The sequence below is a fragment of the Ambystoma mexicanum genome, chromosome 7q, assembly GCF_040938575.1.
Source record: "Ambystoma mexicanum isolate Mex_15411 chromosome 7q, UKY_AmexF1_1, whole genome shotgun sequence".
Lineage (NCBI taxonomy): Eukaryota > Metazoa > Chordata > Amphibia > Caudata > Ambystomatidae > Ambystoma > Ambystoma mexicanum.
The window spans coordinates 943847907-943872913 of record NC_090941.1 but is presented as its reverse complement, the minus strand read 5'-3'; the positions used below and the strand labels follow the sequence as shown (position 1 = coordinate 943872913).

The 25007-nt window shown below is 48.9% G+C and overlaps 1 protein-coding gene across 1 annotated transcript in view; it reads right to left on the bottom strand.

Annotated features, from left to right (window-relative positions):
* Nucleotides 1–25007, bottom strand: part of NDUFC2 (NADH:ubiquinone oxidoreductase subunit C2) — a 127076-nt gene that overhangs the window by 26046 nt on the left and 76023 nt on the right. The gene's annotated exons all lie outside the window — the stretch shown is intronic.

Genomic DNA, 25007 nt, shown 5'->3' with positions numbered 1-25007 from the left:
CTGCATCCAACACACTCCTAAGAGGCAGTCCAATCCCTAAGAAGAGTGGAGCCTAATGCTCACATGTACATGCAATGCAAGCGCACGCGGTAGTTCAATTGGGCAAAACGGGGTATCTTCAAGGGTCTGTAGCAACTCAGGAAGGTGGGTGAGGCGATGAAGAATAGGTTCCCACTATTCAAGGAGGGTATCCACTTGAGGGCAGAGTCGATTCCAAGAGTTAGGAATAGTTCTCACTAGCAGTGGAAAGGAGAGGGGCCCCCAGGGGCCACTCGTGCGTAAAATTGGATGGAGACGCTAGGGGCCACTGGCTAGGGTTGCGATTACTCACCGACCCCCGGCGCTCTCCGGACTTAACTTCAGCAGTCGACTCCGAGTCGGTTGCAGGTTCAAGTGTGGCAATTTGGTGACTTTCAGCGACGAAGATACAGCGATGATTCCCAAACAGGAGAGTAGTGATTTCTCTGCTCCTGGTGGATGGATCAGGCCAGTTTCACTACAGCAGGCTTCAGGGGCAAGAGGGGCAGAAATGCAGTGCACCTGCAAAGGTTGCCACCACGGCTGGGCAACATGGTAACCGTGTATGCTCCGGTTCTGGCGCACTCATCTCACGTCAGACCTGGGAATGCCAAGTGTACAAAATTCGGTGCGAGGATCCCGTGAACACAGAGCTAGCGATATACCAGGTTTCGAGGGCCTCCTCGAAACGGCGGCGGAGACAGAGCAAAGGTCCTGCGTAAACTGGTCAGCCTACTGGTTGGCCCAGGGACACTTCCGAGAAGGCTTACTTGTAGGTTTTGATGAAGGTGCCGAGAATAGTTGGTCCCACTATTCCAATGGGTTCAAGTGTCTTTGCAGACCACCTAGGACAACCAGATGCAGCGGGGTCCCATGGGACGACGGCGGGCTCAGGGTGCCAAACCTTCCAGTGGGTCACCAGTGGTTCCTCAACTCAGCTTCTTACCTTCAAGATACTTTGATCCCATCCTTTGTTCAGTGAGAACTCCAGAGATCGACATGGTATGGGTGTTTGGGGGCTTCTCTTATCCAGAATCTCCTTAGCACCAAAACGAAGAGGACCCAATGGGAGTTCTGCTCACATATAGGCATACCATACGTGGACCATTCACGGACCACGGTGGTCCAAGGCATTCACAGCACTCCAGACTTTCAGGCATCCAGGATGTGTACTGGGGACTGATACCACATCCTGGAGAGAGGAACACACACAAGGCATGCAGAAGCCCACGAAAGCTTGGCGTTTCGCAGGAAAATGCATGCCCAAATAAGGACTGACCCGGGTCGGCTCGACCTGGGGAAGGCGAAGGGGCAAGATGGCCAAAGGACAGGAAAAAAACCTCACGGCATGCCCATTTTGGAGCAAGGCCACCTATTTGTGCCAAACGCAGTAATCGCGGTTTACCTGGCAGGAAAGGGTTAAAATTACATGAAGAGATAAGCTGCCACCAGCCCTGTCCGTAACACATCTGCACATCTCCTAAAAAATCCTTTGAGAGTATCTAGGGCCTTTGGAAATGACTAAGACATGTTGCAGAAAGGTTGCAACATTGGAAAGGACTAAGGGAAACAAAGTCTCCCAGTACTGGCTGTTTTAAGGGCATGTCAGTTTCCCCATGAAAAGTGAGCGAAAGCCCAGAGGAGCGCAGCAGAAGGCTGGGCTCCCCTGGTAAAGTCAGACTATGGTGTTAAACAGCAGCAAAAAAGTTGGGGGTACACAACTGGAGGGAAAATTACACATAAATGGAAATCTTCCTAACAGCGACTACCTTACTCCTAGTCCATAGTCTCCTTTCCTCCATAACATGTTTTGTTGTCCTTTTACTTTCACGGAGGGCTACCGTGCGGGGTTGTAGCCCTGCCTTCCTGAGCCCTGCCCGCCTGAGCTCCGCCTAGCGCATCGCCCTTCAGTCCTTTTCTATTACCAAGTCGAAGGACAATTTTAGCAAAGAGAGGAAACATTTTAGCGGGGAAAGAGGGCGGGCGTATGGAGGAGAGGGGACTATGGACTAGGAGTAAGGTAGTCAATAAAGTGAGTAACTTTGTTATACTCCTACGTCATATCCCCGTTCCTCCATACTTTTGGGAGATTCACAAGCATTGACCTATGAAACAGGTGGATGGAAAGAAGTTTACAGAAAAAAGGTTTTTAAGCACTGCCTGGCCAAACTGGGCATCAGCCAGGGAACGGAGACCAAAGCAATAGTGCTTACAGAAAGACAAAGGAGAGGACCATGTAGCTGCTTTGGCAATGGCCTCCCACGGCACATATTTTTGAAAAGCGACAGCCGCTGCTTTACCTTGCACTAGAGGTTTGTGGATGCCTTTTGGAGCTTGCAGGCCTTGTACTGTATAAGCTTCCGAGCTACACAAAGCAACCCAACGCGACATGCAAGCCTTGGAGGCAGGGGTTTCTTTTGCATTCCGAAAGGTAACAGTTGAGAAGAGCCCCTGAGGCCGCTTTTCTTTTGTAGGTAAAACTTCAGTGCCCTCCTACCATCAAAGTTATGGAGGACACATTCTGCATCTGAAGCCGGGTTTGGGAAGACGACTGGCAAGGAAATGGATTGGTTTATATGGAACTCTGAAACAATCTTTGGAAGGAAGGATGAGTGCAGAGCACAACCATGTCCTTAGGAAAAACCAAGAAACGATGGTCAGCAGAGAGGTCTTGCAGCTCACTTATTCTTCTGGCCGATGTAACCGCTATCAAGATGGCCACTGTCCAGGTGAGGAACTTGAGTTCTACAGTGACTAATGGCTCAAAATGTTTGTGACAGAGCGGTGAGGGCCACATTGAGATCCCTTTTAGGAGGAGGTGGCTTGACCAGAGGAAAAAGATGAAGCCCAGCAAAATCTCTCTATGAACGGATTTGTTAGAGTGAAAGAGCAATTATCGGTGCTAAGGTAGGCCCCAAAGGGCTGATAAATAAGTTCTGCATAACAAAATGTGGATGCCTGTGGTCGCTAGATGTGAAATGAATGACAGGACACAGTCAATAGAAGCCTGACGAGGGTCAAACTGTTTGGCAAGGCACCAGTGACAGAATCAAAGCCATTTGCTTTTGTACTGAGCTGTTGAATGTTTGCGTGCCGCCCACATTATATGCATATTGTCTTCTGAGAGACTAAACTGCGCTAAGGATTTGAACTCTGGAACCATGCCAGTAAAATGAAGGATTATGGGGAGGGATGCCACACTTGCTGATTGTTCTGGTGTAGAACAATGGGGATCTGCACCAACCTGATTGCGTAGAGTATGGACAGGTGCTGAAGTTCCGAAAACCATAACCTGACTGGCCACCAAGGAGCTATGAGCAGTAGAGTGCAATTGTTGGCACTCCTGAGATTCCAAAGCGATCGATGAATCAATGGTAGAGGAAGGAAGGCATACGCTAGCATGTTGTCCCACGGAATCTCGAGCGCATCCCCCAAGGAAGATGCAGAGTCCGTCCCTGGAGGCATGGCACAGAAGCTTCTTGTCGGTTGACATCGCAAACAAGTCCACTGTCGGAGTACACCACTGCGAGAAAAGGTAGACAAGAACATTCTCGTTGATCTCCCACTCGTTGTGCCCTATAGACTGACGGCTGAGGGTATGCGCTGCAATATTGTTCCACCCCAGAATGTGCACTACCTGTAGCCAGATATTGTTCTGCACTGTCCATAAATCTGGATGGCTTGATTGACAAGTGGGGGAGCTCTGGTGCCTCCCAGTTTGTTCACAGTGTCTGTGCGCATTCTCACTACCTTTCTGACAATGGAAGGCCGAAAAGCTTTCAACGGCAGTAAAACTGCCAAGAGCTCGAGGTTGATAGGAGACATCCTGTCCTGAGGTGTCCATAGGTCGAAAACCTCTAGATGATGTAGGCCCCCCCCGGCCCAGACGGGAGGAGTCTTTATTGTGACCTGCGTTGAAGGATCCTGAAAGGTGGCTCCCACTGAGAGAAGCAAAGGAATTTACAGTGTTGAGGCCATATTAGGATATGCATGGAGATTTACCACGTTGAGCCAATCACCCTTCCGAAGAGGATATAATCTGGTTGGGCGTGATCATCTTGAATTTCTCTTGGGGAAGGGAAATGTTGAATTTGGACAGGTCTAGGATAGTGTGCAGGCCAGCTTGGTTTGGAAACTGAACAGACGGGAATAAAATCTCTCCCCTCGTTCTGACAGAGAAACATGCTACACCACCCTGAGGTCCAGGAGCTTCTGCACCACGGCCCTGAGAGAAAGACCCGGTCTGTTTTTTAAAAAAGGGGGTGAGAAGGTGTACAGTATCTGGAAGGGGTAGACGAAAGGCCGCTCGGGCAACGGACAAAACCCACTGGTGGTCTATTATAGTACTTCATGCTTCCAAATGAGACAAAATCCATCCTCCCACTGGAGGCTGGTGGGACCGATCAAAAACATCATTTTGTAGATTTATCTGAGGCAAGGGCACCTGTACCCGAAGAGGCGGTGGAGGACCGGGATAAAAAACAACCACCTTCTCTTTGCTGTTTGCGCTGAGGCCCACTGGAAAAACGGTCTGCCTGGCGAAATCTTCGGTTCTAAAACTCTCTGAAACCCAAAAGGGATCTTGATTGGGATTCCAATATCAGAGTATAGGACATTTTAGATTGGGTAGGTTTTGCTAAAACAGACAAAGACTTGGCTGTTCGTGTACACACTGTTTTGTTAGTTCCTCATCCGTGGAGGAGTGGAAAGCTCTTTTCCCCTCAAAGGGAAGGTCAAGATCCTTTTCTTGGACCTCCCTTGAAAACCTTGTAGCGTGGAGCCACGCCCGGCAGGAAACCTCATCCACAATCAGAAGGCCCCAGGCTGAAGGGTACACGTAATGGGCTGCAGCCTCAAACAGATTCTGAGCCAACACCCTGACATCAGACATGCCTTCTTTGAGGAGAACCACCTACGGTTCAGGAAGCACCTCAAGATCTTGCTCACACTTCTGCCTTTTCCCCTCGTCTCCCCTGTTGATCCGTTTTCTCTTGGCACCTTTCACCTGGCCACCCTCTGTGCTTCGGGCACAGGTACCTCCGTGGAAGGCCCAAGCAGAGGAGTGGGTAAGGGCTGATCCAACGGACCGTATCCCCACAACTCCATTGAGGTAGGCTGCCACGATGGTCCGCCTGTGGCTGGATCGACAAAATGGACAGGAGCAGATGTTGGGGGCTGGGGAGAACACAACTGTTGGCAGCAGAGGAAATCCAGAGCACCAGTCGATTGCGGTCTAACAGGATTTCTGCTATTCAGGCTGGGCAATGAAAAAGGCGGCTTGCCCCCGACCCCAGGTCCTGCTGACAGTCGATTTGGAGGGATCCGACAAAATGGCCACCTCAGACCGCGTACGTTGGCCAGCCATTTTGTCACTCTCTGTGGATTTCTGTGTCACAGGACTATGTGAGGCCAGTGTCACCACAAGAATTATAGGAGCTTTGGAGTCAATGTTAGCCCTTTGTGAGGGAACCTCGGCCAAGCCGGTATGGGAAGACTTAGGACTTTTCCCCCCACCTTTTTTGCCCCCTCAGCAGGACTGGTATGGAGTTTAGCCCTTTTAAGGGGAAACCTCAGGCTGACGCCTGGTGCCGAGACCCCTAGAATGGGGGGGGTCCTCATTTTTGCAGGTGGTCTTTTTAGCCCCCGTTTGTGGATCCTCAGGAGCGAGCCCGGTACTTTTAGCCCCTTTCCAGGGAACCTTGAGTAGAATCTCAGTACGTTTAGCCCCTGACTGGGGATCCTCTGGAGTTACCCGGATAGAATTTGCCCTGGATCTGGGAACCTTGGGTGTTAACCTCAAAGGCTACTTTGGTATCCAGGTTAGATCTCCTTCAGGATACCTAAGGGCAAACCCTGGTAAGGCTAGAGCTGTTAAGCCCCCTCCCAGCACAGGATGACCCAAGAAAGGAGTCACCCTAAAAAGAAAGGAACTTACCAGATGATTCCGATTGTCGATTAACTGTTGAAGGTTAACATCCTCCCACCTGGCGAGCCTACGCTGAAGTGCCTGAACGGATAGCGAGTCGCAGTAGAGACAGGAGTCTCAACGACGTTCCGGGCCTAAACACTCCAAAGATAATGATGAGCCTCCCTCACGAAGCGATGCTCACATGAACAGGACACGAAACCCTGATGCTTCGGCAAAGACAGATGAAGATGACCGTGGAACCGGAGCAGGAAGAACAAATATCCCCACGGTGCAAGTGCGTCTGACCCTGACCATGTGGAGAAAAGGACTGAAGGGCGATGCGCGGGCGGGGCAAAGGAAGGCAGGGCTACAGCCACACGCAGTGGCACCACGTACAAATAAGGAGGACACAAATATTTTTGGCCGCTTCAAAAAATGCTCTGTTGCCATACCGTAGGACGGAATGTGACAAAAATATGGAGGAATGGGGACGGGACATAGGAGTAATAAGATTGTATGGGTGGGAGGGCGTGTGCATGGTGGGCAGAGGATCTAGCAATAAGAAAGCGCAAGGTAACTGTTGTTTTCCTGGGATGGTATTTTTTGATACTGTGGAACAAGTACAAGAATTAGTGCAAGCATGGTTATGCAATGGCCCAGAGATGTGCTCAGAAAGCCACATACATTTAAGGTTGGTACACAATTCACATCACAATGTTACCTAGCATAAGTTAACAAAATGTGGAACATAGCATAACAGAACCCAACATAGCACAATAAAGCATATTATAGAATACCAACAAATGCAATACAATTGCTTACTCACAAAGCAAAGCACAACAAGACCTAGCAACATCGCCTAATTCAATCACTAACATAGCAACGAAGCACAACAGCAAAGCATAAAGACTTAAACAGTGAGGACATTTTAAGTGCAAGAAACCTGAAGGTGTCTCACCCGCAAGTCCCTAGGTATCTGTCATCCAGGAGGCCAGGACCTGGCAATTGCGATTGGATCCAGTTCCTGGAGGTGGACCAGTGCGAGAGGATCACCTGTATGGGGGTTCTTCGGGCAGTGGAAGTGGGACACCGAATGGGCGAGATGCGGTTCGCCCTTCCTTAGGACACCTTTTCCCCATCCTACCCTGTAGGATACATAGAAGCTCTATCCCCCACCTCCACTTTCCTACACCCAACACTTTCTCACACCGCGAAAGATGATTAACACCAGAGCCATTTCCCTGACAAACACCAAGGCCAGGCAGTGTCAGGCAATTGCCAATAATTACACACCCGACGGCTCTTTCCCTTCCCCACAGAGATAAAAGGTGTAGCACAAGGGCACACTTTGAGCAAGGCCTAACACACGAGAAAGCAGCTATTCCAGGACGGCAGTTCAAACTAAGGAGAAAGGCGATGGAAATTGAAAAGACAAGGAGGGAGTTACCCATGCCCCTTTTAACCCAGACCCACAAAGCCTTTGATAAAAGGACCGTAAGAACAGGAATCGCAGTTGGTGCAAAAGCTGCCAATGGTATACAGGGCCCTTCCGCACTGATAGCCAGGACAGGGAAAAGTGCTTCCCGCCGTGGTACTGTCCTGGACTCCTGCAGAAGAAAAGCCCACGAGTTCAGCACAGACGGTCAGTCGGAAGAAACTGATAGTGTACCAGACTGCGTTGAGCTCAAGTTTGCAGTGGCAACATTTTGTGCCCTGCTCCTGAACAGGGAGGATTTTTACAAATTGAGTAAATTACAAAAACCAAGAGGCCCTGGGTGAGGCCGGTGCGAGAGGTCAAAGTGGTCATACAAGGGTCTCTTGTACAGTCGAAAGTCTGACACGTTGTGAATTGAAAAGCTAAAGGAACTGTGATAAATTGCGAACGTGAACCCGATTCAAGGATGCCTGCGAACCAGGATGAATAGTGAGACACCATTAAACTGCCTTGTGGTGACAAACGTGAACCCGACTGAGGATGTCCAAAGTGTGATGTTGGTCTCAGTCCGATAGAGCGAGGCTGACGTTGTGAAGGATCGGAGCCTGGCTGAGGGGGATCCGCAGGTGCAGAACAATCGCCCGACGTGAAGGTTTATACAAGGAACCTTTTGTTTGCAATACATCAGGGCCTCTGAAGCAAGAGGCATTGCATATAAGAGACTTGGGCACAGAAGGCCCTGATATTGGAAAAGGAACAGAGTTTGGGCCGAAGAAGTCCGGAAGTGTGCTCTGCTTGAGAGTTCCCCCCCACCTGTCCTGTGCTTCAAACGTGAGGAAGGGCGAGCCCGACCATACCATCCCGACTATCCTCTTTCTTTTCTTGTGAACAATATCCCACTCTTATGTAGCATAGCAGCAAGGATTGGCAATAGTTTTTTTTAATTTTATTTTTTAGTAAAGGCCCTTTTTATTGGACTAAAATTCCACTAGGACTGGATTATTATTATTTGATGGTCATAGCTTTCTCCCATTTTAGATTTAGATTAGGCGTTTACTTCACCCATTTTTACAGTTTAATAAACACCCTCGAACTGTGATGACTTGTGTCCGTCTTACGTGGATACCATGCCTTCCTTACATAAGGGATCAAGAGTAAGACTCAGACACAGAGGCATGTTAGGTGTTGGTTACAGACCTATTCATTATAAAAGAAAAAGGGGTTTGAGGAAATCCCATCTATCCCTAATCGTAAAAGGGTTTGCCTTAAACTAAGGACCATCTGTGTCAGGATGTTCAACCAAAAAGCGTCCTCAGTCCTGTGTCCAAAAACCCTTAACTGACCCTTATACGCCAAACTCAATATAATGTGCAAATCAGGGATTTCTGTAAGCTATACACTTGTAGCTTCCTTTCAAAGTCCCAAAGCATAGTTCTAAAGTGCAGAAAAGGGAAGGAATAAAGTTTCACCAGGAAAGAGTTCCACCTTTCCTGAGGTTTCTTCTGGTCTTCCACGGTCTATCCGGTACTTTCGGAAAGTGTCAATGTTCCACTGCTTCACAGGGGACGACTTTTCCCCTGCTTTTCTCCTTTCATACAATGTTTGACTTCATAGTTTCAAGGGGGACTCCTCCCTAAAATCTCCCTTTGTTAGTGATAACTTCCAGGCAAGCAGGGCGGGTTGCTAGGTGTTCATGGACATCGAACTCATGGAAGGCACAACTCCTTCTCAATCCCAAAAGGAACACAAGGCCAGACAAGCAGCAAGTGAAACTGAGATTTATTACAACCAACAAACCACAGGGATCAAGTGCGCAGAGGCGATTCCAAGCACAGCTCAACGAACCCTGGCTCGCAGGCCAGTTTTCACTGCAAGTGACGTCACATAATTCCCCGGGCCCTTCTCCAAAAACCTATCTCCATTCTGGATAGGCTGCTGAGTGGTATTTCTCTTATAGCAGACCCTATAGAAGTTACTAGATAGGGCGAGCCATGTCAGGTGTCAGTCCTGGACCTTCCCCAAAACTGTTACATACTAAAATGTTACAGTATGTGGACCCACTGATTGTTTGGTGGCCCCAGCTACCCACCCCTAGAGCCGTAAAATGTGATTGGCTGAGCCGTGAGCCCCCCCACGCCTGGGACAAAAATCCCAGCTCGTACGGCACCTGTGCACGGTGCCATTTGCAACTATGTGTCTGAAGTATCCGAGTATAGACCATCGTTACTGCTTTAGTGCTCCTTTCCCAACGCATAAATGTAGCTTGCCATGTAACAACGTTGTTGCAATTATCGTCTTCGTCCGTGAGACAGCTACGCTTCACTGCCAGCAATTCTTGACTCGCTCTGAGCTCGGCTGGATCACGTGCTCCAAGACCATGTCCATGAGCCCTGGAGTTCAGAATTATTTGGTATTTTAAGGGAAATGGTGCTTTTCCACTGCAGGTGTCACTTCACTTCAGGGCAAGGAATGTTCTTTTGCAACAGTGCAACCTTGGCAGTGGCCTCGTTCCCCACCATGATACTTCTGCTTTCACAGCATTCAGCAGGCTTCAGGTTTTCTGAGACTATTAGGGCCTACAATGGTTTTGTAAGTCATGGCCTGGTCTCCCCGGTGTGCGTCTTCCATATAGCATCCATAGGTTAGTGCATCATGGTTCTGTCATGTCCTGTGGGTGCTCCTGCCATTCCATGGGGTTATTTGCATGCAAGCATCTGCAAGCCTGTAACGTGATCTTCTTGCTTCTGGCGTTTCTGCGATAATCTAGTGGCAAAATAATAAATGTGCAGAGTGTATGTAAATGTCACCGTCCTCTACCTCATAGAACTGTACCCATGTGTTCTTCATGTATTTGGGTGTGTGCCAGATGTGCGGATGGCATGCGTGCTTCATGTCTGACACAACTAGGTTGTGTAGTTGCTAGCATGGCTTCTCAGCGCTTTAGTCGACTGTCCATGTAGCAGTCTCCGGTTTAGTCTCAGGACTCTTCATCCACCCTGGGTAATGTTTGTGCTACTCCGTGGCTGTAAGGACGGCTGAGAGGATACTTCTCATGATACTTGTCCATTGTGGGTGCAGTGGGGGTTGATGCAAGCTTGTGCGATCAGCAGCCATATCGTCTTAGGTTCTTCTTCCGGTCGGGGTGTCGGTCAGGGCGGGTGGAGTAATTCGACCTCCTCTTCACCTTAAACACACAGTTCTTTTGAATGTTGCAATCTCACGCTCTGGATCTCAGTTATCCTTGAAGGGGCATGGTTCGTTCCCTTTCCACAATTTCAAGGAGGGCTTTTGACCCCGTAAACTTGCTCAATCCTTTTCCTACCCCTGGTGTAATCTCCTGCCAGGCTACTTACAGTTTTATTAATTCTCTCGTTCTCAATTATTTGCTGCAGTGCTCTAAACCCAAAAGGTATCAAGGGCTCTAGTTACATGACAGGTTAAAAGCAATCACGTGTTCAAATTCTAGGAATGTTAAGATAAAGGAGCCTTAGCAGGGGTCCTCTAAGAGTTTTTCAAAGAGGTATGGTTCTTCCCTTTTTGTATAGATGGCCACTGTTTCACAATCTCAAGACAGGGTTTTTACCCCCGTGTTTTCTCACCATCTTCTTACCCCTGGTTTACTCTCCTGCCAAGGGGATCGCACTTGGGTGGTGGTCCCAGATTCGCACACTGCCTGGTTTACTTTCCTAACATGGCTTTTTATATCCTCTCATTGGTGCGAGTCTCAGACTCACTGTTGGCCTGGTTCACTATCCTGCATGGGCTTTTCCGTTCTCCATTTACTCTTATGCATCCAGGAAATAGTGCTTTTCAAGTACTCGGTTACCGACCCTTTCTTAATGTTAATATTTGTATCAACTATTCCAGTTTCTAAGCCTATATTGCCAACTATTCCAGTTTCTAAGCCTATATTGCCAGGCATCAGCCTATCATTCTTATGCTACAAGACTCATGCATTGGCGGAAGAGGGTCCTCACCCTTATCCACCGATCGGTCCCGCTCCATGTCATGAGTAACAACGTTGACCCACTGGGCCGCTATGTGATAGTATGGGGGAAGCTATATGGTAATGAGGTGGGGATCATTAACACCCATGGCCCCAACACTGACAATCCTAATTTCTACAGCTCCATCTTTGACATCCTATCCTCGCTCTGGCCCCTGAAACCCCCACATTGGGGGGGGGGATTTCAATGTCATCCTTAACAATGTCCTTGATGGGTCCTCCACAGCCCTTAGGGTGGGGTCTGCGGCTGCACGGTCACTTCTGCACATTATGCAACAGCTGTGCCTCTCTGATGTCTGGCGCGGTCTACATCCTGTGGCTAGAGAGTATACTTATTATTCCACTGTACATGAAACAATGTCCAGAATAGACTATTGGCTTAGGGCTACTGAGTTGGTTTTCAAACAGCAGCGGTGTGAGATTCTGCCATGTACATTGTCGGACCATTCCCTGGTTGTATTGTCTATACTTCTGCACCCATAGCCGCGACCTCGCGCTTTGTGGCAGATGCCATCATCCATTCTGCTGGACCCTGGGTTGACGGCTACTCTTCAGGATAAAATTGACTACTTCTTCAACATTAACACAGGTTGTGTCCCGGTATTCCAAGGTATCGGAGGCATTTAAAGTTTGGATGCAGGGGGAATTGCTGTCCGTAACAGCAGGGGACCCGTAAGTTGGTCAGAGCTGAGTTGGCTGAGGTGGAACGGAAACTCTGGCAGCTAGAAAACCAACAAGGTGTGTCCAAGGATACATCATTACTGGGTGTGAAAAAAGGAAATTTGTCGAAGTTCCAAGACCGTGCTGCAAAGGAAGTGAAGTATATGGCCAAACCTATGAGAGCTAGAGTGTATGGGGAGGCAGAGAGACCTGGAAGGACACTGTCAGAGCAGAAAGGGAGGCAGCTGGGGAAGTACTTGTTGCCAGCTACCATGTTAATAAGGTATTGGGAGTATAATTATTCTGGGTTATATGGCAACGCTAATATATGTATTGCCACAGCCCTGGAGGAATGCTTGTCCGATATGGAGTTACCAAATCCAATCACAGTTGGAGGTATGCGAGGCACTGGCGGCATTGTCATCGGGTAAGTCATCTGGGTCGGACAGGCTTGAGGGTCGAGTTATAAAAGAGGTTTAAGCTAACCCTGGCGCCCAGATTGCTGCTGGTGTGGGAGGAGCCGATGGAAACCGGGGCGTTACTGCCTTCTTTTCGGTAGGCGGTCATGTCTGTCCCATTGAACTCCAGTGGGCCGCCAGAGGAGGTTGTGTCTTACAGACCTTTGTCTTTAATTAATGTTGATGTGAAGATTTTCACTAAGATACTCTCTGCCAGACTGTTTCCTGACATGGCTCACCTGGTGCACACAAATCTGCCCAAGTTTATACCCAGTAGGTCCACGACACTGAATCTCAGGTGCCTGTTTGGCATTATGTCTCGGATCAACCAGCGTGCCAGGGCGATGGCTGCCTCCTTGCATGCCAAGTAAGCATTCGATTCAGTGTCATGGAGATATTGGTTTGCTGTCCTGCTGGGATATCGGTTTGGGCATTATTTCATAAATTATGTATGTCTGCTATATACCGGGCCTGTGGCCAGGGTTTGCACTAACATCTCACAGATGGTACAGCTGGGGAGGGGTATGCTGCAAGGATGTCCACTGTCCCCCCTGGTTTTCGCTCTTACTATTGAGCCCCTGGCGGCGTACATTAGAACGTTGCATGGGCATAGGGATATCCGCATATCGGGCCCCCCGCATTTCATTTCACTATTTGCAGACGATACCTTCCTATACATCTGAGATCCAGAGTTTAACCTGGGACCTATGATGGACACTGTCCACGAGTTTGCTAGGTATTCAGGATTCATCAGAGCTTTTCTTTCTAACGGATGCCACGGCTGTTCCGCCAGACTTACTGGGGTTTAAATGGGTCCCTGTGCGATTTAAATATTTAAGTAAAGGGAGCTCCAGGTCACACAAATCCTTGTATGCTGATAATCATGCAGAATATCTTTAAACATTCAGGGTTACATTGAAGGTATGGTCCAGGCTTCCCCGCTCCCTGTATGGTAGACTCTCGTTGCTCAAGACGATTGTGCTTCCCAAAGCCCAAAGTTCTCTATGATCTTTCTAATGCTCCCATATGGCATTGAGGGAGTCGGGCGGGGGTGCGGCTAGGATTAGCTGGGAACAGCTGGTTGAGCCCTATGCATGGGGGGCAGGTGGGGGTGCAGTTTGGCTGCACCAGATTCCAAACTTTATTATTTGGTGGCACAGGCGCACCTTGTTTGGCATTGATAAGCCACTGAGGGCAGGGCGGTTCATGTATCCCTGAAGCAATATGGGGCAGCCCCCATTGATTTACGATCAGTAATTTTCAGTGACTGATCTGTAGACTCCTGCTCATTTGATTCTGTTCGTACTACTGTGAATGTGTGAGCCAGAATATATTGCAGGCTGGTGCTCACCACTTCCTACAATAGGCAGGTTCCACTATGGAATTACCAACGTTTGCCACCAATATATGATGTGGAGGTGCATGGGGGGCTGGGGAGGGGGTGAAATGGCACACAAGCCCTTAACGATTGGGGACCCGTTTTTCGAGAGTAGATTTGACTCTGTGGAAGAATTTCATTCCAAGCTGGGGTATGGCTTTTTGAAGTTACTGCATTATTACTGTATCCAGGCTATCAACAGTTGGTTGTGTCCTTCCTTTCCGCTTGAGCCTGTGACACATGCACGCATTGCAGCAATCATTGACGGATGAGAAAAGAAATGTATGGTTTCAGACTACTGCCTGGTTCAGTTAGTGCAAGGGTATAAAAGCCAAGCCCATCCCAAAATGGGAGCGGGACATAGGCACTGAGCTTACGGATAAAAAGTGGAGCCGGTGCTGCCTGCTGACCAAAGTAGTATCTATGAATGCAGGGTATCGACGGATACAGTTTAAAATACTCCCTCAATTACATTACTCCCCTGCTAAAGTTACTATGTTCTCCCAGTATGCGAGCAGGGCATGTGTGAAGTGTGGTTATTCTCCTGTTAACACCTACCATACGTTTTGGAAATGTCCACCATCAGTTTATATCGGCAGAAGGTGGCCGATATGTTGAATGGCATTGTTGGGATCCCTCCAGTTCTGTCTCCATTGAAATATCTGTTGGGGGATGTAGGTAAGGTAGCAGTGGCTTGCTTGATCATATCCAAAAAAAGGATCCTTCGGCATTGGAAGTCAGCACATGGCCAAACTTGCAACGAGTGACTGAAAGAACTATTGTGCACCAACAAGTGGGAGGAAGTATTAAATCGCTATGGTGACCCCATCCTGCCGAATTGTGGACATTTGGACAACATTCTGTGCATATTTGGCTCGTGAAGAGAGTCAATCAACTGAGTAGTGGGTAGCGCATGGGGCCAAAATTGTGATGGACTGCATTTTGCAGGCAGTATACCGTGGGTCTGGTCTAGGTCTATGATGAGCTGTTCCCGCTCATATGTTGCTATTTGCTTGCATTTGGATTCGACAATGCCATACGGTCTGTTTTTGTTGAAAGGAAAGTTCTAAAATAACCGATTCCAGTTCCTTGAAATCAGGCTCTCTCACGCTGTCAATGGTACGCGCCATTCGCCCTAAAACAACCCCGGTGTCCCATTTGCTGTCACTGGGCTCATCAGTCTTCATAGGCGGCTTTGGCGTTCCTCCCATTTCACCGTCTTTGCTGAAGGGAGTGCGTCTCTTTAACCGCTTGGTTCAAAATGTGCCTTCCTCGAATTTCGGCGGCCTCAGCTGCCCGTGGCAACAATGCAGCAAATTTCTCCCGGCTTGGTTTCTCTGCACGCCATTCTCGTCAGCCTCTGTGCTTTGTCCTGCAGTCTGCTCCGTTGCGGTGTGCCAACCAGCGTCAGAACAAGTTGGATTCAGCAGCAGTCTCGGTCGCTCTCCCATGTTTTCAGCTGTGCCGGTTTTAAATGTCCCGGCATTGGTTAGCATTTTCCAAAGACTAGAACGCAGCTTTGGCAAACCGCTTCTGGTCTTCTTCATTACACTATCCCTCTTCCTCGTCTCAGTACTGTACAATGTGTAGGAAGGTACATTTTCTTGGGGCCAGGAGAACCTAGGAATTCTCCATCTACAGCACAAAAAGCTATACAGGAATGTTGCAAAGGTACATGGGTGTCATTAAGGATTACAGCTGAAGAATTATTCAGATCAGTATTTTTCCATCTCCCTCGAGTTTGACCCATCCTCTTACGTGGTCCTCCCGCAGATAGCCAACCCCAGGGTTAGAGTCAGGTAGCTTCTGCATTTCCATGGCAATGCAAGAGAAGCTTCCCTCCAGGAAATCAGTGACTGTGGTGCCAGACTAGTCATAGCATGCAGAGCCTGCCCTGCATAGGGTTATACAAATTGAAATGTATAGGGGGGGCTTTGTGTTTTACCAGAGTGTCTCTGCATCAGTCTGTTTTACAGGTGTAAGTGCATTGTCAACTAAGTGCTTTAAGTTCACACAGATCAATATGGCTTTATCCCAGGTTGCAACACACACATGAATTTAAGAATAACGATGCATGCGGTACAAGAGTCCAGAGATAGCCCAAAAGAGTTTATAATAGCTTCTCTTGATGCGGAGAAGGCATTTGAATCAGTTAATTGGGAGTTCCTATGCAAAATGCTTGAAGCAATGAATATCGACCCATACTTTTCTATTGCGGCCAAACTGCTATATAGTGAAAACCAACAGCATGAATATGCATTTCAGAGAGCTGGCCAATAGAGGGCCACACGACAGGGGTGTCCACCATCACCTTAATTATTTGCATTCGTAATAGAGCCATTATCCAATGTTCCGAGAACGGAATGAATTGTATGGGGCATAAAAGTAATGGGCAAAAGAACATAATCACGTTATATGCGGATGATTATTATATCTCAGTATGCATCATTCCTATCCCATTATCAGTAGTCGCGCAGTTTGGGAGATAGTTGGCTTTAAGATCAACTGGGGGACGTTGTGCTTCTTCCCAATGGGAGTCCTAAAAGATGCACCTAGTACAAGAAACACTCAAATGGAAAGTAGAAAATATAACATTTAGGAGTATGACTATAGCGAGATCAGAAGGAACAATATAGAGTGAACATAGACCGTGTAACATAAAGTCGAGTTCTGGTCAAAACTCCCACTCGCTTGCTCACTCAGGATTGCACTAGCTTCTGTATGTGTTTATGGGTGCAACAGTATGGATCCCAAAGAGGAATTTTAAGCACATCCCAATCCGCACGTTGCTGTACTAGGGAGAAGATCATAGGCGGGTGGCCCTCAAAGTTATTATGCCTCCTATACGACCAAGAAAAAGTGGACACAGCGAGCTGCAGACTAACGCATTGCCCTAAACCAAGGGAGCATCAATGAGATTTAGACTGTGAGTGAGAGCACAGGTGGCAGGCAATGTGAATTTCTGTTTACAGGTAGACTACTAGAGCACAAGGTCCTCCTGTACTTATTGATGCTGGGACACAAGGTCTGTACCGATGTATTTCGCCTTAAGATAAGAAAAGCACTATATGCTAGATGTTGGCCGCTATGGGTTCTACCATACTCGAGTAAACCAATGAATCAAACCCCTGGGGGTGGGGGGTTGATGTGAAGCAAAAAAAAATTCATTTTGCCCAATTTTGAGATATTAATGGAATCATTTATCTATATATGGCGCATCCTTCAAACAAACTGTATGCAGAGCGTAGGAGTTTTACAGTAGGTACACATGATATTTATAACACGCCTATACACAGGTGTATCAAGGCGTGACGAGGCAAGGGCGGGGGAACAAAGGGAGGACAGACAACGATCCTACTAGGCCAGGTGTCATTCAGATTGAGCAAGTGCATGGGATGGGGGAGGGGTGAAAAGCGAGCGGGGAGAGGGGATGGGACAGTGCAGTACATGGGAATAGAAAGTAATGGCCAGCAGGTGGGAAGTGCAAGGTAAGTGCAGACATCAGGTGTCAAGTTCTGAGTGCGTAGGTTGCCAGACAGGCAGTGCGGGTGTGTGCGACTGGCAGGGGAGGGACCTGGGGCCGAGATCAGAGGTTGGCCAGGTAATCAGTGCAGTTTCAGTTTCAACCAGGAGGTCAGCAGGGGAGGGGAGGAGAAAAAGCAGAAGCAAAGAGAAAGGTTTTGAGGTGTTTCCGGAACCAGAGATGGTTCTCCTCAAGTTTAGGGGAGGCAGGAAGGCTGTTCCAGAGGCAGGCCCCAGCCGAAGAAAGATCTACTACCAACTCGTTGCTTGGAGAAGCGACTGAACCTGAGGGAGTTGGAGGCAGATGAGCAAAGAGCTCGACAAAGATATTTAGGAATTACACCAACATCGAAAAACTCACATTAAAAAGAAAGTCACAGTTGACTTTGATTTCAGTTTTAGGAAAGGGAATTGTTTCGTATGAAATGAGTAACCTGCAATCTCCCAAAAAAATTCCTGGGATCTGATGCCCACAATAGAACCCGGAGAAAAGGCAGAGTGCCCAAGACTTAAAAAGGCTGGTGGGTGCAAAGGGGGGGGGGGGGAATACCAGATGACCAGACAGTGGTCCATGCACCAGGGAAGGAAGAAGAGAACTAGAGACATGAATACAAGGATTGCATTTTTTTAATAATGCTAACATGAGTACAATCTGCACCAGCAGATGGGCGGGTGGTAATTGAACAGGAAAGTATGGGCTTACTGTGATTTATGTTTTCAGGAGCTATAAATGACATACAAATAAGAATTGGCGAAGTCATAAACGCGCCTATAACAGATGCACATCACATCTGCACCTAGAGCATGTGGACGTACGACACGTGCTTCTATGGCATATGCTTCAATAACACTCTCTTACAGCCATTCATATTTTTTAGACTGAAACAAAATCTAAAAAGACTGCACTACAGACAGCAACATAAGCCCTACTCCCAACAATACAAATAAGGTGCCCACAGCCAAGGAGAAAGGAGGCCATTACATCCAAATGTATGTTCCGATCCCTCTGATACGTCACTAACTATTGATAATAAATGTGCAACATAAGGAGCCCAAATGTCTTTCAGCCACGAGGCCGGGTGTACGATGGCACCGTACTCCATCTCCATTTCATAGCAATATAAAAATGTCATTCCTCAATTTTTTATATACAGGAGAGCGACCCCTCCCCACACCATAGCCACTCTCCTCTTGGCCAACAGTAACAGCAAACCCAGAAGCTTCCTGACGAGTTTAGGCAGCAGGTACGTGTATCCCAGCAACGCTACAATGGGAGAGGAGGTTACCCCTACACCTGCAAATCCCTCGCCCACCCAGAACGCGTGTGTCCTAAACGAGTGGATATAGGGACAGGACCATGCTAGGTGTAAAAAGGTAGCTAGGGAGACACCACACCTACGGCAGAGTCTCCGGGAAACATCTACGTATATCTACTGAAGTCAGGTAAAACTGGTGCAGGAATTTGAACTGTATTAGTTTGGAGCCGCTATTGATCGCTACCATAAGTGTTTGCATGCAACAATACCTCCAGATATTGTCTTTAAAAAAAGGGGGTACCTTTAGTGCCTCCCACTTGACCTGGGGATCCCCAGCCCATCCTGTTGCCCTGTCAGTCATGGTGGCATATAGCTTGGAGACCAATTTATTCCGGACCCCAGAGCGGAGCATCCCACGTAGGACTGGAGCAGTCGGTGAACCTATCCCTCAGAAAAGCATGCAATCTAAAGTATATAAACATTTCCAGTGCCGACACCTCCCCTCTTGCCTTGAATTCATCCAGTGTCAAGAAATGCTCATTCGGAAAAATATCCCGCCAACATACCAAATCCAGCCTGTCCATACATTGCGTGAAAACCTTCTCTCCAGTAAGTGGAATCCCGGGCACATGCTTAATAGAGGGGGGGGGGGTAAGAGTACAGAAGCTTGCATCTCGTTTTTCCCCTCCATCAGCTTCCAAGCACTACAAACGAGCTCGACCAGTTATTTGTTGCAATGAAGTAAGAACGACTGCCATCAAGACCGATAGGGCGGCCATTGCCCTTTCAATCTGGATGTACGCCCCGTCTGGATTCAGACCAGTGAGGCAGAAAGGATGCTTGCGCTGCTGTCCAATAGGCTTCAGAATCGGGAAGAGCGAGGCCCCCTTCTTTCCCGAGGAGCCTCTAGCGTACTCCAACACACACAGGCCTGCTTTCCTTGCCATATAAATGTCTTTATGACAGCCTTCAATGATTTAACAAAAGTGTCAATGGCCACTATGGGTACATTAAGGAATGTTTACAGAAACCTAGGCAAAATTACAATTTTAATCAATGATATCCGAAGGTAAAGGGACAAAGGCAGGTTCAACCACCTCCCAAGGGTTGCCGCGGTGTGCCAACTTTACCCCATAGTTCTCTCTGTAAAGCACTTGGGACATATCGAGTGTGATCAGAGTGCCACTGGAAGTTAAACTCCTCCTGAAACTTCTCTGTCCCATCGTTTAAGGGAAACAGCACTGATATGGGCAGGTTGATATTGAGCCCATAGAAGCTACCAAAATCCAAAATGTCCTCCTAACCAGTGCCAAGTTCATTGTGGGGTCTTCAAACAATCAGGTTGTCCGCATAAAATGAAATCACTAGTTTGCGGGTGACCAGTTGTACTCCCCAGTGTATATGGCAATAGCGAACTAATTCCACCAGCGGTTCCATAGAACGTGAATAGCAGGGGGGTGGGGAGGGACAACGGGAACCCTGCCACGTCCCCCTTCCCGTCTCAATAGGAGCCGACAGTCTGCTGTTCACCCATAGTCGTGCCACAGGGCCTTCGTATAGCAGTGAGACATCCTTACAAAGCCCTGTCCCATCCAAAGACTCCTCCGAACAGAGAAAAAGGCGACTCAATTGAGTCAAACACCTTCTCGGCATCGAGAAGGGCCTCCACTACGGAGGACGGCTGCTCCAACACAGGGGAGACCAAATATTCTCCAGAGCCCATAAGATGTGGACCTACTAGGAATAAACCCAGCCTGATCAGCCAGTACACATCTAAGCATTATCAGCACAAACCTATTGGCCAGTGCTCGAGCCAAAACAATACTGTCCAGATTTACTAGGGAAATCGGGTGGTAGGAAGAGCAGCTCACTGCACTCTTCGAGCTTTAGAAGTAGGGTAACCAGTGCTTTGCACATCGATTCTGGCAGAGAGCCATCCTGCAGTACCTTTTGGTATGTACGCAGCATGTAGGGACAAGTATATTTGCATAGGCCCTTTAAAAAATAAATTAATAAATAATCGGCCAATAAGCCGTCCGGGCTGGCGGCTTTCCCCACGGGTAGCGCTTTGATGGCCTCACGAATTTCTTGTTCAGTTAACGGTCTGCCCAGTCAATCTTTCTCTTCCTGTGCTACCCAGTACAGGCCAACCGGATTAAAGTAGTTACCATTATCTCTTAGCTGGTCTGCATAAGCGCCCCGCCCCTCCCTCAAATGGGCCTAAATTGCTGTGATGTGTGACCTGGTGTTTTCAGTCTTAATCAGTCGCGCTAGTAAATTCCTTGTCCCTGGTCCCTCTGCGTATCATCATAAAGCCACATTCCTATTAAGGAACCTCACCTCTCTTTCTGCCATGTCCCTAAATACCCCAATTTCCTCACGGAATCTGGCCTGATTCCAGTCATCCATGAGGAACCCTGCTTCAGTTTCCCAGTCCCGCAAATGAGATTCACAAGCTGCCAGCTGCGCATTTATACCCCATAGAACTCCTGCTTCTTTGGCGAGACACAGTCCCCGAATTACACACTTGAAGGCTTCCCAGAGGGTCGAGTAAGAGGACACAGAGCCATTGTTCTCTTTAAAAAGAGCAGGCAACACCCTCCCGAAACAATGAATCCTGTAAACTCTCATTCTTAAAGTACCAACTCCTGCCCCCCTGCCACTTCCTGGGGATAGCTAGAGTGGCAACCGTCGGAGCATGGTTGGAGAGCGTGTGTGCCAAAATCTTACAATCAGTGAAACAACCACACCCAGTTATAGAGGCCAGAATGTTTTCCAGCCTAGATGCGGAGCAGTGTACCGAGGAGTTAAACGTGTACCCCATTTCAGACTTGTGTCGATCCATCCATACATACACTAGTCCTTAATTTGCACAGATAGGTCGCAATTTGCAAGTGGCCCCGGCTGTCCCCTTATAAGGTTCCCTCAACCTATCCAGCGTGTTATTCATGACCGCATTCAAGTCTCTGGCCCAAACAAACTATACTCTCCGGATGCCTTTTAAGTTGCTGTTCAATAAATTACAGCGATTCGAGCAAATCCGTGCTAGGGCCATAGTAGTTTACAAAAGGTGAGCGCCCTCCCCTGTATCATTCCCGTAAGAACCAGAGCCCTCCCTTCCGAGTCACTCGCCACCTCCAGCCAGCAGAATCCCAGCGTGCCCCTAATGGCTATGCAGACCCCCACGAGAATATCTAGGGTACCTGGGGCATCCCCATGACCTGGCGAAAGCAGTCTCACCGGAGGGCGAGAGGTACGTCTCCTGAAGGACTGCAACATGCACTTATATGTCTGCATTTATAGTAGGACCTTTCTAGTTTTAGAGAGACAATTCAGGCCTCTGACATTCCATGTCATAAAGGTGACCCCCCCCACCTCCCTTGTTAGCCACCCCGTTTCAGGTGAGACAGGCCCAGATTCAGTGTTTCTCTGTGACACGGCCGTCCCAGACTACCACCCCACGAGAAGTTGACTGTTCCAAGGCTGGGAAATGGCCACCCCACCATCACCACTCCCAGCCATACCTCACCCATGGCCATTCCCACTTAAGTAAGAGGAGATCGGGAACCTGTGTGCTGCTAAAACCAAACCAACACCTGGAACTTCCCAATTCCCCCCACTGACAACCCCAATATGCCAGTTTACCCCCCCGCCCCACCCAGGTAGCAACCAAAAATCCAGGGCATGTGAGCCTCTTGGGGTTTAACCACCCCAACCGCCATAGACACCATAATAGGCCTTAAAAGGTAAGTCACCCGTGGCTGACTGGAAAGGAAAACTCCACACACTCGAGTGCCATTGCACATCCGGAAATTCAGTCTGGATCTCTTGGCGAAGGCCTGCCCTGGCCATTTCTACTCCTTGCTGGCCCCACTCCATTGTCTGGAGGTGTCCAAAAAGCCACTCGCCTTCTCCAGTGATTGAAAGAACAGGGCTTTGCCAATATGTTCGACCTGTAGCCATGCCGGAAAGCTTTGCTGAACGCTTTGAGCCTTTTCTTCAACTCTATAAAATCCTTTAGTGACGCCTATACCGTGTTTGAGAAATCTGGGAAAAGCTGAATCTGATTGCTGTTTCAACTAAGGGAGCCCAGTTCGCATGATCGTCGCATAGCGTAGTCCCTGTCACAGTAATTGAGGAGCCTAGCGATAAAAGGGACAGGGCGGCGCACCTGGCATCAGCTGGCACCCTCCAACCCCCCGGGATTCGATGGGCCCTCTCGACCAAAAACGCAGATGAAAAGCCAGACTCACCAACGACCTCCCACAGCAGTGCCTCCAATAGCTGTTCCATGGGCCCTCTGTCCACAGCCTTCGGGCACCCAGATTATCCTGAGGTTAATGAGGCGGAACATGGACTCTAAATAGCTCCGTTTTTCCTCTAGCTCCCCGACCGCCTTCTTCAACTAGGCCACTTCTCTCGATGTTGCGGTGGACTCATCCTCCACCAAGGAAAGGCGTTGCTCTGCTTCATCCAGCCTGTCACCATGCCTGTTGAGCCGGACATGCATGTGGTCTAACTTACAGGTAAGGGCCTCCACTTTTGTTATCTAAAGAATTGACACCTGTCTGCAAATGGATCAGGATGAATTTTATGTCCCTTAGGATGTCCGGCGTGGGCTCAGCTCTTGGTTCAACTGCCTCCTCCAGTTCTTGAGCTCCCTGCGCCTCGTTTTTCACCTGCGAGGGGGTGCCAAAGGTCAGCTCGTGTTTGCCCCATCTTGTCCCAGTCTGAAGCACACCCTATTTCACTCCACCACAGCACCGACACACCTGAGCAGGGGCCACCTGAGAAAGACCATTGTCACAAGCACACCGCTGTCTCCGTTCCGACGTCCTCTGCTTTGGCAGCACTACGTGCCCTTTTGCAGGCTTCCCAGCCGCTGGGCCCGGCTACCCGTGTTTGGGATCCGCTTAGAGCGTGGCCCCCTGTTACGGACTTCTTAAAAGAGATCCCAGGCACTCCCCCCAACCCCCGCTTCAGGGATAATGTCTTTCAGTGGGTCACCGCAGGGGCTCTCCAGCTGCAACCAGACCACCTCCACTGCCTCAGGATGATGCCAGACCACCCTGGCCAGGTTCCAGTAATCATAGCACCATGGCTAACTAGCAGCTGTGTCTCATCAGCCTTACCAGCCTTGCTCCCCGCTGCCTTCTACTCTGCAGCTGCTCCAGGGCACAGAGCTGCAGCCACCGAGTGTCTCTCGATGCTTAAGCCTGAGGCTCACCCAGCCAACACGTGAGGCCCCACGCCACTCACTGGGGTTCACAACGCAAACTCCCCCTAGTTCTCTGGTGCCAGCAGTTAATGACCTGCTATGCACTTCTCCTGATAAGGATGCCGCCTGGTTCCAGGATGCCGCCTGGGGCCAGGAAGCAGATATGTGCAACTCAGCATGCAGGTGCCTCTCCTAAACCCTCACGCTACCCTGCCTGTAGGCGGCAACTCCCCGGCTCGGGCTCGAGTTAGGTGTTCGGAGTGGGGGAGTCGCTCGCAGATGCAGAGCCCAGCTGCTGGAGCCCATATAGGATCCATGCAGTCGCTTGAAGTGGGTTGCCAGGCCCCAGCCACACTCTGCTTCAGGGCAAACTGTGCCTTTATATATGCTAGCAGTGTGCCATTAAAGCCGTCCCAATACACCTCCTTGAGCACCATGCTGCAGCACCCCACCACCAGGCACGTCAGCACACCGGGCCGATCAGGGATTAACTCGGGGTGCAATGTGTAATAAAGGATGTCCGGACGTGCAGGTAAGTTATAGGTAAGTCTTTAATGTCTCCAGATACAGATTAACATATGGAGAACAGATAGACACCGGCTTCCCACCCGGCAGGCACACTCCAACCGACTCCTGCAGAACACTCGCACGTCACACCCAAGTCATAACAATACATTCCACGAGCTCGTGCCTTCCATTCCATTACAGATGACACCACAAGCACAGATTACAACACTTCTCCCCCCTTCGGTTAAATCAACAATTTAAGGAGACCAAGCCTAACAACCCAAAAATGCACAACATGTGGCCATCAGGACGTGCACTCCACAAGACACCTAAAAAAATTACAAAGCTCACAATACTAACGCTGCCAACATCCACACTGCCGTGAAAATAAGCCAATGTGCCAAAAAACTATAAGTGAAAAGAACCCAAGTGCCAAGACACGTGTACCTTACATCACTCGTTCGTCCAACCAAAACCCACCTAAACACCAATCCGAACAGCACACCAGAACACCCGTTCAACACCAAAGTCCCTATACCTACAACCCAGGACTAACTTACAAGGACACCAACCCTTACACTAACCATACCCGAGCAGCCCCTCGGATAACAGGCCTGCCACACCTGACATTCAAAAGCAAA